General features: G+C 45.1%; 1 protein-coding gene across 2 annotated transcripts in view; it reads left to right on the forward strand.

Moving 5' to 3' along the window:
- ddr2 (discoidin domain receptor tyrosine kinase 2) overlaps positions 1 to 16543 on the forward strand; it is a 136013-nt gene that overhangs the window by 14237 nt on the left and 105233 nt on the right. For both annotated transcript variants that reach the window (XM_033028021.1, XM_033028023.1), the window contains exon 2: positions 8574 to 8704. The gene's annotated coding sequence lies outside the window, so the exon portion shown is untranslated. The remainder of the gene's footprint in view (positions 1 to 8573; positions 8705 to 16543) is intronic.

The following is a 16543-nucleotide window of genomic DNA, read 5'->3' on the forward strand; positions in this document are numbered from 1 at the left end:
ATGGAAGAATTTGCAAGATGGTCTTATCATTAATGGGCAGAGCATTAAAAATGCAGTATTTTCAACTTTTCATAATGAATGACTTTTCACGTGGAGTTAATATTTAAACTTCATCAAGAATCAGAGTACAATACCTCAACATTGTGATAAATGATATTAGAAATATAGAATATTAAACATAGAAAAGTACAGCACGAGAACAGGCCCTTCGGCCCAAAATGTCTTATGCCAACCATGATGCCAAGCTAAATTAATCTAGAAACAAGGATCTTGCAGATACTGCGTTGCACAAAAGGACACAAAGTGCTGGAGTAACTCGGCGGGTCAGGCAGCATCTCTGGAGAACATGGATAGGTGACATTTTGGGTTGGGACTCTTCTTTAGACTGATGGGTGACGTTTGGGGTCGGGTATTAGTATTCTTCATACTAATCCATATCCCTCCATTCCCTGCATATCCATGAGTCTATCTAAATGCTTCTTAAACGCCACTATAGTATCCGCCTCCACCACCACCCCTGGCAGCACGTTCCAGGCACCCACCACCCTCTGAGTAAAAGAAAACTTGCCCCACAGATCTCCTTTATACTTTTCCCCTTTCATTTTATAGTCATGTCCTCTAGTCTTTGACATTTGCACACTGGGAGAAAGGCTCTGACTGTCTACCCTATCAATGCCTCATAATTTTATATATTTCTATCAGGTCTTCCCAATATGAATGCATTTGAGATGTATATTTATATCAAAATTGCCTGGGCCTTCACCATCTCCCGGCTGCCAACCATTTTAAGACTTCTTCCCATTCCCACACTGTCCTTTCTGTCCTGGGCCTCCTCCACTGTCAGAGTGAGGCCACATGCAAATTGGAGAAACAGCACCTCATATTTCGCTTGGGCAGCTTACACCCAAGTTCAAGTTCAAGTTTATTGTCATGTGTCCCTGATAGGACAATGAAACTCTTGCTTTGCTTCAGCACACAGAACATAATAGGCATTGACTATGTGTGGGGGGTGGTGTGGGGGGGTAAGGGGGAAACCGTTTCGGCCGCCTCTTCCATGGAGAGGCGACTTTTTTAGGTCGCCTCCCCCGTGGCCTAACAGCAAGGATCGGCGCGGACTTTCCCGGAGACGCGCCCGGAGCTTCAGCGGCGGGTGCAACGTGGACTCTCGGCGCGGAGCGGGTGAGACCTCGCTGGAGGGGAGCGCTCCGTTACGCTGGCCCGCGGCAGCCGGCAGCCGGCAGCCTGAAGCCGCAGTCTGCAGAACTCCAGCTGGTGCGGCGTCTACAGCCCGGGATCTCACGTTGGGGACCCGGGGGAAGAAGCTTCCACCGCCGGCCCGCGGCCGTCTTCTACCGCGGGCGCGGTATGGACTTAACATCACCCCTGGAGGGGAGCTTCGACCGCCGGCCCTGCAGACTGCGGTGCTTCCGGCTGCGGCACGGCAGGTACTTTAAAACTTTGACCGCCGGCCTGCGGCCTACACCAGCCTGAAGCCGCGGTCTCTGGTTGGGAAGAGCCGATCCTGGACTCACCTTGACTTTGACTTTGTCCCTTACCATCTGGACGCCCGCAGCAACGGCTGTGGAGGGTGGTGGACCCGACCACGGGGGAAAATGGAGGAGGACTGGCCAAGCTCTGTGCCTTCCACCACAGTGATGAATGCTGTGGTGGATGTTTGTGTAAAATTTTTATTGTGGTTGTGTTCTTTATTACTGTACCGCTGCTGGCAACCCAAATACCACCGACCTTGGTTGTGTGGCAATTAAATTATATCAATTATATTATATCAACTGCAAAGCACATGAATAAATAAACTGATAAAGTGCAAAATGACACATAATGGGTTATTAATGTTCAGAGTTTTGTCCGAGCCAGGTTTAATAGCCTGATGGCTGTGGGGAAGTAGCTATTCCTGAACCTGGTTGTTGCAGTCTTCAGGCTCCTGTACCTTCTACCTGAAGGTAGCAGGGAGATGAGTGTGTGGCCAGGATGGTGTGGGTCAGTGGTATGGATATTGATTTCTCCAATTTTGAATAACCTCTGCATTCTCTCTCTCCATCCCTCCCCCACCCTAGTCACCCTGCTAGTTCCACTGTTCGCAACCTTGTATCCCTTTGTTATCATCTCTTCCCCAGCCAACAATGGACCATTATGGGCTCCACCCTTCCTTGGTCATCTGTGGCCGGCCCTGATTTGTCCTGGCCTTTTCCTACCTTTAGTTCCCTCACGTCTACTTTCAGTTTGAAGAAGGGTCCCGAATGGGGTTTCGAGGTAATTTTAAAGTTGATTCCAGTTTTTACTTCATGTAAATAGCAGATCCGAATAATGTTGGTTTTAGTTGGACGGGTTAAACCCTGTTGAATTGCCAAATACTGTGAAATAAAAACAGAACATCCCTTCAAGTCAGGCAGCCTTTTATTAAAAAGAAACGGAGTTAGTGATGGTCGGCACAGTGGCGCAGCAGTAGAGTTGCTGCTGCTTTACAGCGCCAGAGACCTGGGCTCGATCCTTTGTCTGTATAGATTGCTTGTCTGTGTGGAGTTTGCACGGACTCACCATGACCTGCGTGGGCTTTCTCCGGGTGCGCTGGTTTCCTCTCACACTCCAAAGACGTACAGGTTTGTAGGTTAATTGGCTTCAGTAAAATTGTAAATTGTCCCTAGTGTGTGTAGGATAGTGGTAGTGCTAGTGTGTGGGGGGTCACTGGTTGGTGCAAGCTTGGTGGGCCGAAGGGCCTGTTTCTGCGCTGTATCTCTAAATGAAACTAAAAAAGACCGCATGGATTTTCTCCTGATGCTCCGGTTTCCTCCCACATTCCAAAGACTTGCAGGTTTGTTGGTTAACTGCTGTAGATTGTCCCTAGTGTGTAGGCCACTCTCTCTAACGCCCCTTCCCACACCCTCCACATCTTTTCTGTAATAGGGATACCAGAACTGCACACCTAATAGACAATAGGTGCAGGAGTAGGCCATTCGGCCCCTCAAGCCATTCAGCGATCATGGCTGATCATCCCCAATCAGTACCCCGTTCCTGCCTTCTCCCCATATCCCCTGACTCCGCTATTTTTAAGAGCCTTATCTAGTTCTGGCTTGAAAGCATCCAGAGAACCTGCCTCCACCGCCCACTGAGGCAGAGAATTCCACACTCACAACTCTCTGTGAGAAAAAAAGTGTTTCCTCGTCTCCGTTTTAAATGGCTTACCCCTTATTCTTAAACTGTGGCCCCTGGTTCTGGACTCCCCCAACATCAGGAACATGTTTCCTGCCTCTAGCGTGTCCAAACCCTTAACAATCTTATATGTTTCAATAAGATCTCCTCTCATCCTTCTAAACTCCAGAGTGTACAAGCCCAGCCGCTCCATTCTCTCAGCATATAACAGTCCCGCCATCCCGTGATATTAAGCATTTAGAAAGAAAAACGGTGCAGAAGTGATTCATCAGAATGCTGCCAGGATTAGAGGGTGTTATTTCTAAGGAGAGGTTAGACAAACTTGGATTGATTTCTCTGGAGCATCAGAGGATGAAGGGAGATCTGATAGAAGTTTATAAATTTATGAGTGGTATTAGAGAGCGTTGAAATAACCTTTTTCCCAGGATGAAAATATCAAAGACTAGAAGGCATATAAAGCTATGTGAGTGGGGTAAAGTTTAAAGGAAATGTGTGGAGCAAGTTTTTTAACACTGGGATGGTGGGGCCTGGAATGCATTGCCTGGGGTGGTGGTGGAGGCAGATACAAATGCTGCTGACAGACATATGGATATGCAGGGAATGGAGGGATATGGATCACATGCAGGCAGAGGAGATCAGTTTAACTTGGCATCACGTTTGGCATGGACATTGTGGACCAAAGTTTTTGTGCTACACTGTTCTATGTTCTATATGTTCTAAAAAAAACACGTACAGAAATGTAAAAGTTACCAAAATACAGAGCTCCAGCAACTGCCTAGAACAGGCTATAGACTTAAGGGGCCGTCCCACTTGGGCGACCTAATTGGCGAGTTTAGAAGAGTTTAGGAGAGTTTAAAAAAACGACTTGTTGAAGACCTCCTTCGACTATGTTGAAGACTAGCTATGACTAAAGGGCCTGTCCCACTGTACAAGTTAATTCAAGAGTTCTCCCGAGGTTTCCCCTGATTCGAACTCGGAGAATGTCTGCAGCGGGTCCATAGGAGTCCGTGGATGTCTCGTAGCAGCTCGTACGAGTAAAAAGTAACCATTTTTTTCATCACGAGTATTTTTTTACTCGTGGACATTTTTCACAGTGTTGATAAAACGTCATGTGTTTACTGGATTTCCCGAGTACCTACCGTTACGAGCCGCTACGAGACATCCACGAACTCCTACGGACCCGCTACGGATATTCTCCGAGTTCAAATCAGGGGAAAACTCGGGAGAATTCTTGAATTACCTCGTACAGTGGGACAGGCCCTTAACTTCGGGAAAATTGGACATCGAATAGTGGAGAGTGAAGACGACCTCCTTCGATCTCCCTTCGACTATGATGAAGACTATCTACGACAACCTTCGACTACCTTCGACTACCCTCGATTACCTACGACTAACATGCCGACCTACTACGACTAAACCTACGAGTAAAAAAAGTATCGATTTTTTCCCTGGCGACCTTTTTTTACACGCGCGGCATTTTTTATCATATTGAAAAAAACGTAGCGACCTAGCTGAGGCCTCGAGTACGCAGAGACCACTCTCGAGCATGAAGGAGAGGTACGAAGACCTCCTACGACTTTATGTCGACCATGCTGCGAGTATGAGTCGAGGGCAAACTCGCCAGAACTCGCAGATTAGGTCGCCCAAGTGGGACAGGTCCTTAAGGGAATCGTACGGCACAGAAACAGGCCATTCAGCCCACTGAGTCCAGGCTGGTGATAAAGCAATAATTTACACTAATTAAAAAATTGGCACAGTGTTAGAGTTGTAGCCTTAGAGTGCCAGAGTCCTGGGTTCAATCCCGACAACGTGGGCGGAGTTTGTACGTTCTCCCCGTGACTGCGTGGGTTTTCCCCGGGTGCTCCGGTTTCCTCCCACTCTCCAAAGATGTACAGGTTAGTAGGTTAATTAGGCTTCGGTAAAATTGTAAATTAACAGTGCATTCAGAAAGTATTCAGACCCCTTCACTTTTTCCACATTTCGTTACGTTACAGCCTTATTTTAAAATGGATTTTTTTTATCATCGATCTACACACAATATCCCAGAATGAAGAAGCTAAAACAGGTGTTTAGGCATTTTTACTCTTCATCATTACATTTCTATTAACAGAAATCTGAAGCTGTATATTAGTACCAAACATAAAGTAATAATCTTTCTATGGTTCCTCTGTGGTTTCCATCAATATTGCTCTGTTTACTTGCGTGGGATTCATCCTTTCATCGGTTGAAAAACAGAATGTTTGGTTAACTAATTTCTCATCAGACTAAAGGCATTGAAAAATAAAAATAAAGAATTGCTGTGGAGTTAAAGCAGAAACATCTGCAGAAATACATTTTGGAACTAAGGACAAAAATACTTTGGTTTCAGAAGAACTTCCAAAAAAATGAAAAAAATGTTTAAAGGAAGTTGTAGAGCTGCTGCCTCCTCACAGCGCTAGAGACAATCGTGACTACAGGTACTGTCTGTACGGAGTTTGCACGTTCTCCCTGTGACCGCATGGGTTTCCTCCGGGTGCTCTGGTTTGCTCCCACATCCCAAAGACATGCTGGTTTGTAGGTTAATTGACCCTCTGTGAATTGAAGCTAATGTGTAGTGAGTGATAGAGCAAGGGGGAATTGATGTCAATATGAAGAGAACACAATTGGATTAGATTAGTGAAGGTAGACACAAAATGCTGGAGTAACTCAGTGGGACGGGCAGCAACTCTGGATAGAAGGAATGGGTGATGTTTCGGGTCGAATGGCGGAGTAGACTTAATGGCCGAATGGCCTAATTCTGTTCCTGGAATATATGAATCTATAAATTTAGGAATTCATCATCTGAGCTAATTTATCAAATTATATCCAGGTCAAATCAAGGTAAATACAGGTCAAAGTGTGGCTTGTGACTGAGTAGTTGGGAGCACAGAGTATTATTTTTAATTTATTTATTTTTTATATTAATATCAAAAATGGGTAAATGATTTAATGGTGTACCAGAATTGCACGCCATACTCCAAATGCAATGCTACCATTTACTTGGTGAATACTAGAAGATAAAAAGAGGGATGTGATGCTGGCACTTTATAAGGCACTGGTCAGATCGCATTTGGAGTATTGTGAGCAGTTTTGGGCCCCATACCTGAGGAAGGATGCGCTGACATTGGAGAGGGTCCAGAGGAGATTTACGAAAGAATGATCCCAGGGATGATTGGGTTCATGTAGAATGATTGTTTGTATTTACGGGTCTGTCTGTACTTGCTGGAGTTTAGAAGGATGAGGGAGATCCTCATTGAAATTTACTGAATAGTTTGGATAGAGTGGATGTGGAGAGGATGCTTCCACTAGTGGCAGAGTCTAGGACCAGAGGGCACAGCCTCAGAATATAAGGACGTACAGTATCTTTAGAATGGAGATTGAGGAGAAATGTCTTTAGTTAGAGGGCGGTGAATCTGGCAGGTGGATGGCGGTGGAATCCAATTCATTGGGTATTTATAGAGCAGAGATTGACAGATTCTTGATTAGTAAGAGCATCAAATGTTATGGGGAAAAGGCAGTAGAATGAGGAAGAGAGAGAAAGATAGATTAGCCATGATTGAATGGCAGAGTAGACTCAATGGGCCTAATTTTGCTTCTATGACTTATGAAATGTGGCCTGACCAAAGCCTTGTAAAGTTGCATCATGACTTCCTGACTCTTATACTCAATGCCCTGACCGACAAAGGCAAGTGTACTATACGCCAGTATTTTATCTTAATCAGGTTTCCTTAAGTCAGCAGTCCAGATATTTTGGACAAGGAATGCAATGTGTGTTGTCCTGGCCATTACTCTTGTTAAGTTAAATGGAAATCCGGAGCAAACACCTTGTGCATAGAAGGTCAGTGTGAGGGCAATTGAAGTTGGGCCAATGAAAGCATGAATGTCATTGTCCAATTTTGTGGGTAACCCGCCTGAAGACTTGTCAGTCGACGGGACGGGGAACCATCTGTAGGCTCGTCGGTCGGTGGGACTGGGAACCAGCCCGCTGGCTTGGCTGACGGCGTAGCTGGAACGTCGGTCGTGAGGAGCAAGGGCCGGTAGGAGGGTGAACTGGGTTAATGCCTCCAGTGCCTACAAGGTCAGCTGCAGGAGGCGCCCCCAGGACACAAAGATGGCCGGGCGAGGAGAGGGACGTTGGTTTGCGGGAACTGCTCCAGTACATCGAGAATGCAGGCCGAGAGGGCTTTGGACTTTGATTAATGGTGCCAAAAATGGCAGCGCCTGCATGTGTGACATATGCAAAAAGAAATTCACAATTCAATTGCATATGTGACAAATAAAGCACTATTGATCCCTATTGAAATATTAACATATGACAATAAAACACACTTGACTCTTGACTCAGGATTACATAGCATTGTGGATCCTCTTCTTCTTCTTCTTCTTCTTCTTCTTCTTCTTCTTCTTCTTCTTCTTCTTCTTCTTCTTCTTCTTCTTCTTCTTCTTCTTCTTCTTAAGCCCTTTGCTCCTCTAGGGAGCATAGGCCATTGACAAATGTCCTCCACCTCACTCGGTTGTTGGCAGTTCTTTCGAGATCTCCCCCGTTGAGCCCACTCTCAGACATTTCTCTCGGACACCTCTTCTCCAGTTGTTCCTGGGGCGACCTCTTTTCCTTTTTCCTTTTTCCTTGGGGGTTCCATGTCAGGGCTTGCCAGGTTATGTTTGTGCCAGGTTTCCTGAGCGTGTGTCCAATCCAACTCCATTTTCTCCTTCGAATCTAAGTCAATGGGCTCCTGGCTTGTTCTTTTCCACAGGTCCACGTTGCACACTTTGTCTCTCCACCAGATGTTAAGTATTCTCCTAAGGCAGGTGTTAATGAATGTTTTGTGGATGCAAGGCAGATGTGTTGACCAAAGACAGACACAATGTGCCGGAGTAACATTGCGGGTCAGGCAGCATCTTGGGAGAAAAAGGATGGGCGACGTTTCGGGACGGGATCCTTCTTCAATCTGAAAGTATGGGTTGGGGGTGGGAGTCCCAGGTTCGATCCTGGCTATGGATGATGTCTGTATGGAGTTCATACGTTCTTCCTGTGACCATGTGGATTTTCTCTGGGTGCTCCGGATTCCTCCCACACTCCAAAGACGCACAGGTTTGTAGATTGATTATCTTTTGAGATTGTAAATTGTCCCTAGTGTGTAGGGTAGTGTTAGTGTAAGGGGTGATCGCTGGCCGGCACGGACTTGGTGAGCCGAAGGTCCAGCTTCCTCATTGTATCTCAAAAGTCTAACCTGTGGAACTGGTTAAGTGACTGGGGTGGAGGAAGTGGCCAAAGGGGGAGAGAAGTATAAGTAGAAATTATTTAAATTTAGAGAATTCAATGTTCGTATCGCTGGGTTGAATGGCACTTTGACCATTTATTTTTAATTTGTCATTATCATTTGTAGCATTCCTGACTCCACTCTGAGGAACTCCACCAAAACGGCCGATCCTTGGAATCCAAATTCCAAAGTACTGGAAGAAACGATGGAGAGGGGTTTGCAGAACATTTCCGTAACAGACCCAAAGTTCATCTAATGTAAGTCGTTTACAAAGCAGGCAGAGGAGATTAGTGTTTGGTATCATGTTTGGCACGGACATTGTGGGCCGAAGGGCCTGTTACTGTGCTATGTTCTATGTTGTCCGCAAATATTGAGCCAATAAATTCTTATTTAGCCAATAATTTATTCTGTGGTTCTTATTAATCACATGAGCTTTTATGAATTTATGATAATTAAAGATTTTGGAAGAAGTGGGCAGAACAGTTAATGCTTATTTAGTTTAATTTTGTTTATTATTGTCAGGTGTACCAAAGTACAGTGAAAAGCTTTTTGTTGCGTGCTATCCAGTCAGCGGAAAGACAATCTATATTACTAAAAGTATGATCTTGACCACTTCCTGTTCTGTATATTGATTTTAGAAAAAACGCTGCCACTTACGGCTGTGATTTTTGACCATCTTACTCAGAGTTCCCCTCCGGACAAGCAGGACAAGAGGATTTTTCCCATCGATGAAAAATAAAAGAGTTATTAGTGTTTACAAAATGTTGCGATTCTCTCTCCCGAAGGCCACTCCCCTTCCGGAGGGACTATAAATCCCGGAAGTGTTGAGTGCCTCAGTCAGTCTCTGCAAGTGAATGCGGTTTTACTGACCTTGAGTGCCCTTAATGTGGTTTGAAAATGAAAATGTGGTTGGTTTGAAATAAAGCACAGCAAATGGTGGTTGGTTTGAAATAAAGCACTGCAAATGGTTGTTGGTTTGAAGTAAAGCAATGCAAATTGTGGTTGGTGGTGGTTGGTTTCGAAAGGCAAATGATTAAAAGTCTAAACTTGACAACTTCCTGTTTGCACTGTATATTGATTTTAGATAAAACGCTACCACTTACGGCTGTGATTTTTGGCTATCTTACTCAGTCCCCCTCAGCTCATCGGGTGCAGAGGATTCTTCCCATCAATGAAAAATAAAAGTGTTATTAGTGCTTAAAAAATGTTGAGAATCTCTCTCCTGTCAATCATGCCATGAAGGCCACGCCCCTTCTGGTGGGAGGGATTATAAAACCTGGAAGTGTGAATGTGGCTCAGTCTCTGCAAGATGGGGGAGGGAGAGGTCACAACTGTCAGAGCTGTGAATCAACTGAACACACTGAATGTCTGCTGAACTATGTGTGGTGTTTATGTGGTGTTTTGTGTGGTGTTTTGTGTGGTTTTATGCTGGTTTTATGGTGGTTTCACGCTGCTTGAAATTGTATGAAACTGCATTTGAATTTGGTGGACTTGCACCCTGCTTGAAATGGAATTTCAAGGAATAGCTGTGAGTCAACTGCCAGCCCACCAGCCGTGAATGAGCGGCCAGCCCATCAGGCTTGAGTTACTGAGCTGCCACCCCAAGAATCCATTTGGCCCACAATGTCCATACTAGCCCTCTGGAAACCAGTCCCTTCAGCCCACAACACCCATACTAGCGCTCCAGAACCCCCCCCTATTGGAATTGGTGGAGAGGTGGAATATTGCGTTGGGGGACCAGCCCCCCCGTGTGCACATGAGACCCAACGGGTCCCACTTAGTCTAGTACATGATTATAATTGAGCCGCCCACTGTGTACAGATACAGGAAAAAGGGAATAACGTTCACTGCAAAGTAATGTCCAGCAGTCCAATTAAAGATAGTCCGAGGTTCTCCAATCCGGTACATGGTAGGTCAGGATCACTCTTTAGTTTGTAGGAAGGAACTGCAGATGCTGGTTTAAATCGAAAGTAGACACAAAATGCTGGAGTAACTCAGTGGGACAGGCAGCATCTCTGGAGAGAAGGAATGGGTGGTGGTTTGGGTTGAGACCCTTCTTCAGACTGATCAGGACAAAGGTTATATTCTTTGTGTCCAACCAATCCCTTTACGCATTCTCATATAGAATTCGCATAGTATTATAGAACTGCATAGCACGGAAACAGGCCCTTCAGCCTGAGCTCAGGAAACCGAGTGCCTGAACTATACGGAGAGGTTGAGCAGGCTAGGACTTTATTCCTTGGAGCACAGGAGGATGAGGGGTGATCTTATAGAGGCACACAACTTGTGGGCGGGATGGATCAGGTACTCTTGCCCAGAGTTGGGGAATCGGGAACCAGAGCACATAGGTTTCAGATGAGAGGCGAAAGATTTATTAGGAACCTGAGGGTTTACTGTTTATACACGAAGGGTCTATGTGTATATGGAAGGAGCTGCCAGAGGATGGAGTTGCAGCAGGTACTATCACAACTTTTAAGACACATTTAGACTGGTACATGGATTGGATAGGTTTAAAGGAATATAGGCCAAACGTAGGCAGGTGGGATTCGTGTAGTTCAGCGTGGATAAATTGGGCCGAAGGGCCTGTTTTCATGCTGTATGGCTCTAAGAAACTATGGCTGACCAAGTTGGCATATTGAGTTTAGTTTAGTTTTGTTTATTGTCACGTGTACTGAGAAGCTTTTTTGTTAAGTAATATCCAGACAGCGGAAAGACTATACATGATTACAACCAAGCCATCCACAGTGTACAGATACAGGATAAAGGGTATGTCATTTAGTGCAAGATAAAGTCCAGTAAATCTAAAGATAGTCCGAGGGTCTCCAATGAGGTAGCTGGTAGTTCAGGACCGCTCTCCAGTTGGTGATAGAATGTTCAGTTGCCTGATAACAGCTGGGAAGAAACTGTCACTGAATCTGGAGGTGTGAGTTTTAACACTTCTGTACCTCTTGCCTGAGGGGAGAAGAGGGTGAGACTGGTCCTTGATTATGCTGCTGGCCTTGGGTCTATTTATTTTTTTACTCAGAGGGTAGTCTGTATCTGGAATGAGCTGTGTAGGAAGAAACTGCAGATGCTGGTTTACACTGAAGATAGACACAAAATGCTGGAGTAACTCAGTGGGACAGGCAGCATCTTTGGAGAGAAGGAATGGGAGACGTTTTGGGTCGAGACCCTTCCTTCTCTCCAGAGATGTTGCCTATCCCGTTGAGTTACTCCAGCATTTTGTGTCCATCTCTGGAATGGGCTGATCGAGGATGTTATAGGAGCAGATATAATTATTACTTTTAAAAGACATTTGAACAAATATACGGACAGGAAGAGTTTAGAGAGCAATGGGCCAAATCCAAGACTGCAAGAAATTGCAGAGAATTGTGGATATAGCCCAGACCATCATGCAAACCAACCTCCCTTCCATTAACCCCATCTACACTTCATGCTGCCTTGACAATTCCTCCAGCATAATCAAGGAACAGTCTCACCCCAGTGACTCCCTATTCTCCCCTCTCCCAACACGCAGGAGGCACAGAAGTGTGAAAACATATACCTTCAGACTCAGGGACAGTTTTTCATCCCAGCTGTTATCAAGCAACTGCACTGTCCTCTCACCAACTAGAGACTGGTCCTGACCTTCCCTCTACCTCATTATAGATCATGAACTATCTTTAATCAGACTTTGCTGAACTTTACCTTACACTAAGCGCTGCACCCATTATCCTGTATCTGTATAAGAAGGAACTGCAGATGCTGGAAAATCGAAGGTAGACAAAAGTGCTGGAGAAACTCAGCGGCTGCAGCAGCATCTATGGAGCGAAGGAAATAGGCAACGTTTCAGCCCGAAACGTTGCCTATTTCCTTCGCTCCATAGATGCTGCTGCACCCGCTGAGTTTCTCCAGCACTTTTGTCTACCATCCTATATCTGTACACTGTGGAAGATTTGATTGTAATCATGTATAGTCTTTTCACTGACTGTAGACCACACGATAAAAAAGCTTTTCACTGAAGCTCGGTACACGTGGCAATAATAAACTAAACTAATATAAAGATACAGAATAGTTCTCAGAATTCCAGTGCATCAGTTCCAGAGACTGGCCAATGTCCACAGTGGGGTAGAGGTGAATTGGATAGTACCCTCGCTTATGGAAGGACCTTCAGAAGCCTGATAACAGAGAGGGAAAGCAGTACTAAAGTGAAATTGCTCAAGATTTAGCACAGAGAGTGCACGTTGGATGATATTTAATAATGTAGTTGAATCCAACCCTTTCCAGACTCAAAGGCTTTATAAATGGACCTTCAAACAGGAATTGCCATCTGAAACTAAGAACATGAACCTGGCTTATTTTTCTTCGGATATTAGCTATTTCAAGAGAGCAATAAATCTGCTCTATGTTTTTCACCTACACATTTTTCTTCGTTAATTGAGCCATTTGGGGAATGTTTCAACTTGATTTTTATACAACACTCTGCGGACTTGTTGATCTGGCAGGCAATTCAAAACCTCGCACAATCTCCCATTTCAGAGGTCCCAACTGAGTTAAAATCGAGAGTCAATCGAGAGTGCTGAATTGTCGTATGTACCGCAATGGAACAATGCATTTTTTTACATGCTGGCCTGTAAACACAATGCACATAGGTAATATGTAATAATCAAAAATATTTCAGTAAATTTATAACTCCATAGTAGCCTGGACAGAGTGGATGTGGAGAGGATATTTCCACTAGTGGGAGAGTCTAGGACCAGAGGTCATAGCCTCAGAATTAAAGGTCATTCCTTTAGGAAAGATGAGGAGGAATTTCTTTAGTCAGAGGGTGGTGAATCTATAGAATTCATTGCCACAGAAGGCTGCAGAGGCCGTCAATTTATCTTAAAGGGCCTGTCCCACGAGCATGCGACTCCATGCGGCAAGCACGCCCTAACGTGGTCGCTTGAGCCGTACGGCCTCGTAGGGCCGGTCCCACTTCGATCGCCGGAGCTGTATGGAGTTGGTCCTGGGCTCCGAAAAACTGACAGTGTTCAAAAATTCTGCGTGGCAACGGCCTGCCGGCCCGCAGCCGCATTGAGGCCGTACGCACCGCCTCGACGGGCGTACGCAGCGTCTTGATGCCGTACGTCACGCGCGAACTTCCCGCGGACTTCGCTCGAACTTCACATCACTCACTCGACCTCCGTGCAGCCCCCGCTTCCGGTTTGGTCGCGCTTGCCGCATGCAGGCTGGTGGGACAGGCCCTTTAGGCAGAGATAAATAGATTCTTGATTAGCACGGGTGTTGGGGGTTATGGGGAGAAGGCAGGAGAATGGAGTTGGGAGGGAGACAGGTCTGCCATGATTGAATGGCGGAGTAGATTTGATGGGGCCGAATGGCCTAATTCTGCTCCTATCATTTATGAACAGTGCAACCAAGATAGTTCCCAAGTATCCATAGTTCCAGGAAGTTCATAGTTCCTGAGATTTTTTTACCCAGTGTAGGGGAATCAAGAATCAGGGGGCATAGGTTTAAAGTGAGAGAGAAAAGATTTAATAGGAATCTGATGGGCAACTTTTTCACTCAGTGTAGTGGGTATATGGAACAAGTGAGTTAGTTGAAACAGATATTATAACAGCATTGAAAAGACAGTTAGACAGGTACAGGAATAGGAAAGATTTAGACAATAGATAATAGGTGCAGGAGTAGGCCATTCGGCCCTTCGAGCCAGCACCGCCATTCAATGTGATCATCTCCAATCAGTACCGTTCCTGCTTTTTCCCCATATCCTCTCTCCATTATCTTTAAGAGCCCTATCCAGCTCTCTCTTGAAAGCATCCAGAGAACCTGCCTCCACTGCCCTCCGAGGCAGAGAATTCCACAGACTCACAACTCTCTGCGTGAAAAAGTGGTTAGTAGGATATAGACCAAATGTAGGCAGGTGAGACTAAGTGGATGGGGCATCTCGGTTGATTTGGGCAAGTTGGGCAAAAGGGCTGGTTTACATGCTGTATGACTCTAAATACGATTCTAATGTCAAGGTGTTGAAGAGCCTGATGGTTGTTGGTAAGAAGCTGGTCTTGAACCCGGTGGTCATAGTTTTCAGACTCTTGCACCTTCTTCCCGATGGTAGGAGTGAAATGAGAGTGGAGCTAGGGTGGTGTGTGCCTTTCATGTCCTATCACCAGACATTTCATCAATGATACCACCATCTTTGATGATGCTGGCTGCCTTTTTGAGGCAGTGTCTCCTAGAATTCCCTACAATGGTGGGGAAGTCAGTACCTGTGATAGACCGGGTAATGTCCACCCCTCTCTGTAATCTCTTTAGTTTGAGTGGCCGAACCAGGCCGTGATCTCTGATCATCGCACTGCCATCCAATCCCACCCAACATGTGGTTGGTTAATGTCTGTTAGAAAATTATCTGTTGCATAATGGTTAATTACAAAATGTTGAGCTTCGGCCTGAAATACACTTCAGTGAATGATAAATGGAATCGAGCAGAAGCTTAATTTTGTTTTTTAAATATCTGCTTTTGTCATACAATGCACCAATCACATATTCATCACTCATAACTTCATCGCAAAAATGCTCTGTTCCACCAAGCTTATCTTGAATCAGACATGTGTGCTCTTTCCTGGTAGATCACATCCTGAGTTAAATAGAAATTTGTGAATTATTTTGAAGTATAATATAGTTTAGTTTTAGTTTAGAGAGACAGTGCGGAAACAGGCCCTTCGGCCCACCAGTGATCCCCACATACTAGCACTATCCTACACACATTGGGCTCAATTTACAATTATCTTTACCGAATCCAATTGACTCAAACCTGCACGTCTTTGGAGTGAGGGAGAACGTACAAACTCCGTACAGACAGCACCCGTAGTCAGGATCAAACCCAGGTCTCTGGCTCTGCAAGGCAACAACTCTACCGCTGCACCAATGTGCCACCCAAAATATTTGAACAAAACACAAAGTGTTGGAGGAACTCAGCAGGTCAGTTTCAATGAGCGTCTAGGACTAGAGGGTACAGGCTCAGAATAAAATGACGTACCTTTAGAAAGGAGATGAGGAGGAATTTCTTTAGCCAGAGGGTGATGAATCTGTGGAATTCATTGCCACAGACAGCTGTGGAGGCCAAGGCATTGGGTAGTTTTATAGCGGAGATTGCCAGGTTCTTGATTAGTAAGGGTGTCAAAGGATATGGGGAGAAGGCAGGAGAATGGGGTTGAGAGGGAAAGATGGATCGGTCATGATTAAATGATGGAGTAGACTCGATGGGCTGAATGGGCTAAGAATTCTGCTCTTGTGACTTACAAAGTTATGAACTATCTGTGGAGGGAATAGACAGGCGACGTTTCGGGTCGTGGCTCTTCTTCAGACTCTGGTCTAAAAACGTCACATATCCAATGGTTTAATGGTACTCTATGATTAGATGCTGCCTGACCTGCTGAGTTACACCAGCAGGCTGTGTATTTTTCATGTACAAAAACCTTGTTGACAAATGTCCTTGTAGAAGATAAATGTTCACGCTTGTGTCTGGCATTAGATAACACCACACCCAGCAGTGTGGCTGACTTCTCATTGATTTTTAGTTTAGTTTGGAGATATAGCACAGAAACAGGCCCTTCAGCCCACCGAGGTCTGTGCCAACCAGCGATCCCCGCACATTAACTAAATCCTACACAATTTACAATCTGAATGAAATCTCAGTGAAAGGCACTTTTTCTGGACTTTTCCTGGCCTGGCACTGGCCTTTTGTGCCAAAATTCTCCTCTTGGGCTAACACGGGCATTTTGGGCAAAAGGGACTGGTTTCTTGGCTAATAGGGGCCTTGTGGGCCGAAATTAGTGGTTTCAGGCAGGCCATACAACTAATTTTATTTCATTTCCATTTCAATTTCAAGCACAGGGCAGGCCAAACAATTCATTTAATTTTCATTTCAATTTCAAGCACAGGGCAGGCCAAACAACTCATTTCATTTCTTCTCCATTTCCATTTCAATTTCAATTTCAATTTCAAGCACAGGGCAGGCCAAACAACTCATTTCATTTTCATTTCATTTCCATTTCCATTGCAGTTTCAAGCACAGGGCAGGCCAAACAGCTCATTGCATTTTCATTTCATTTCCATTT

The sequence above is a fragment of the Amblyraja radiata genome, chromosome 10, assembly GCF_010909765.2.
Source record: "Amblyraja radiata isolate CabotCenter1 chromosome 10, sAmbRad1.1.pri, whole genome shotgun sequence".
In the NCBI taxonomy this organism is placed as follows: Eukaryota; Metazoa; Chordata; class Chondrichthyes; order Rajiformes; family Rajidae; genus Amblyraja; species Amblyraja radiata.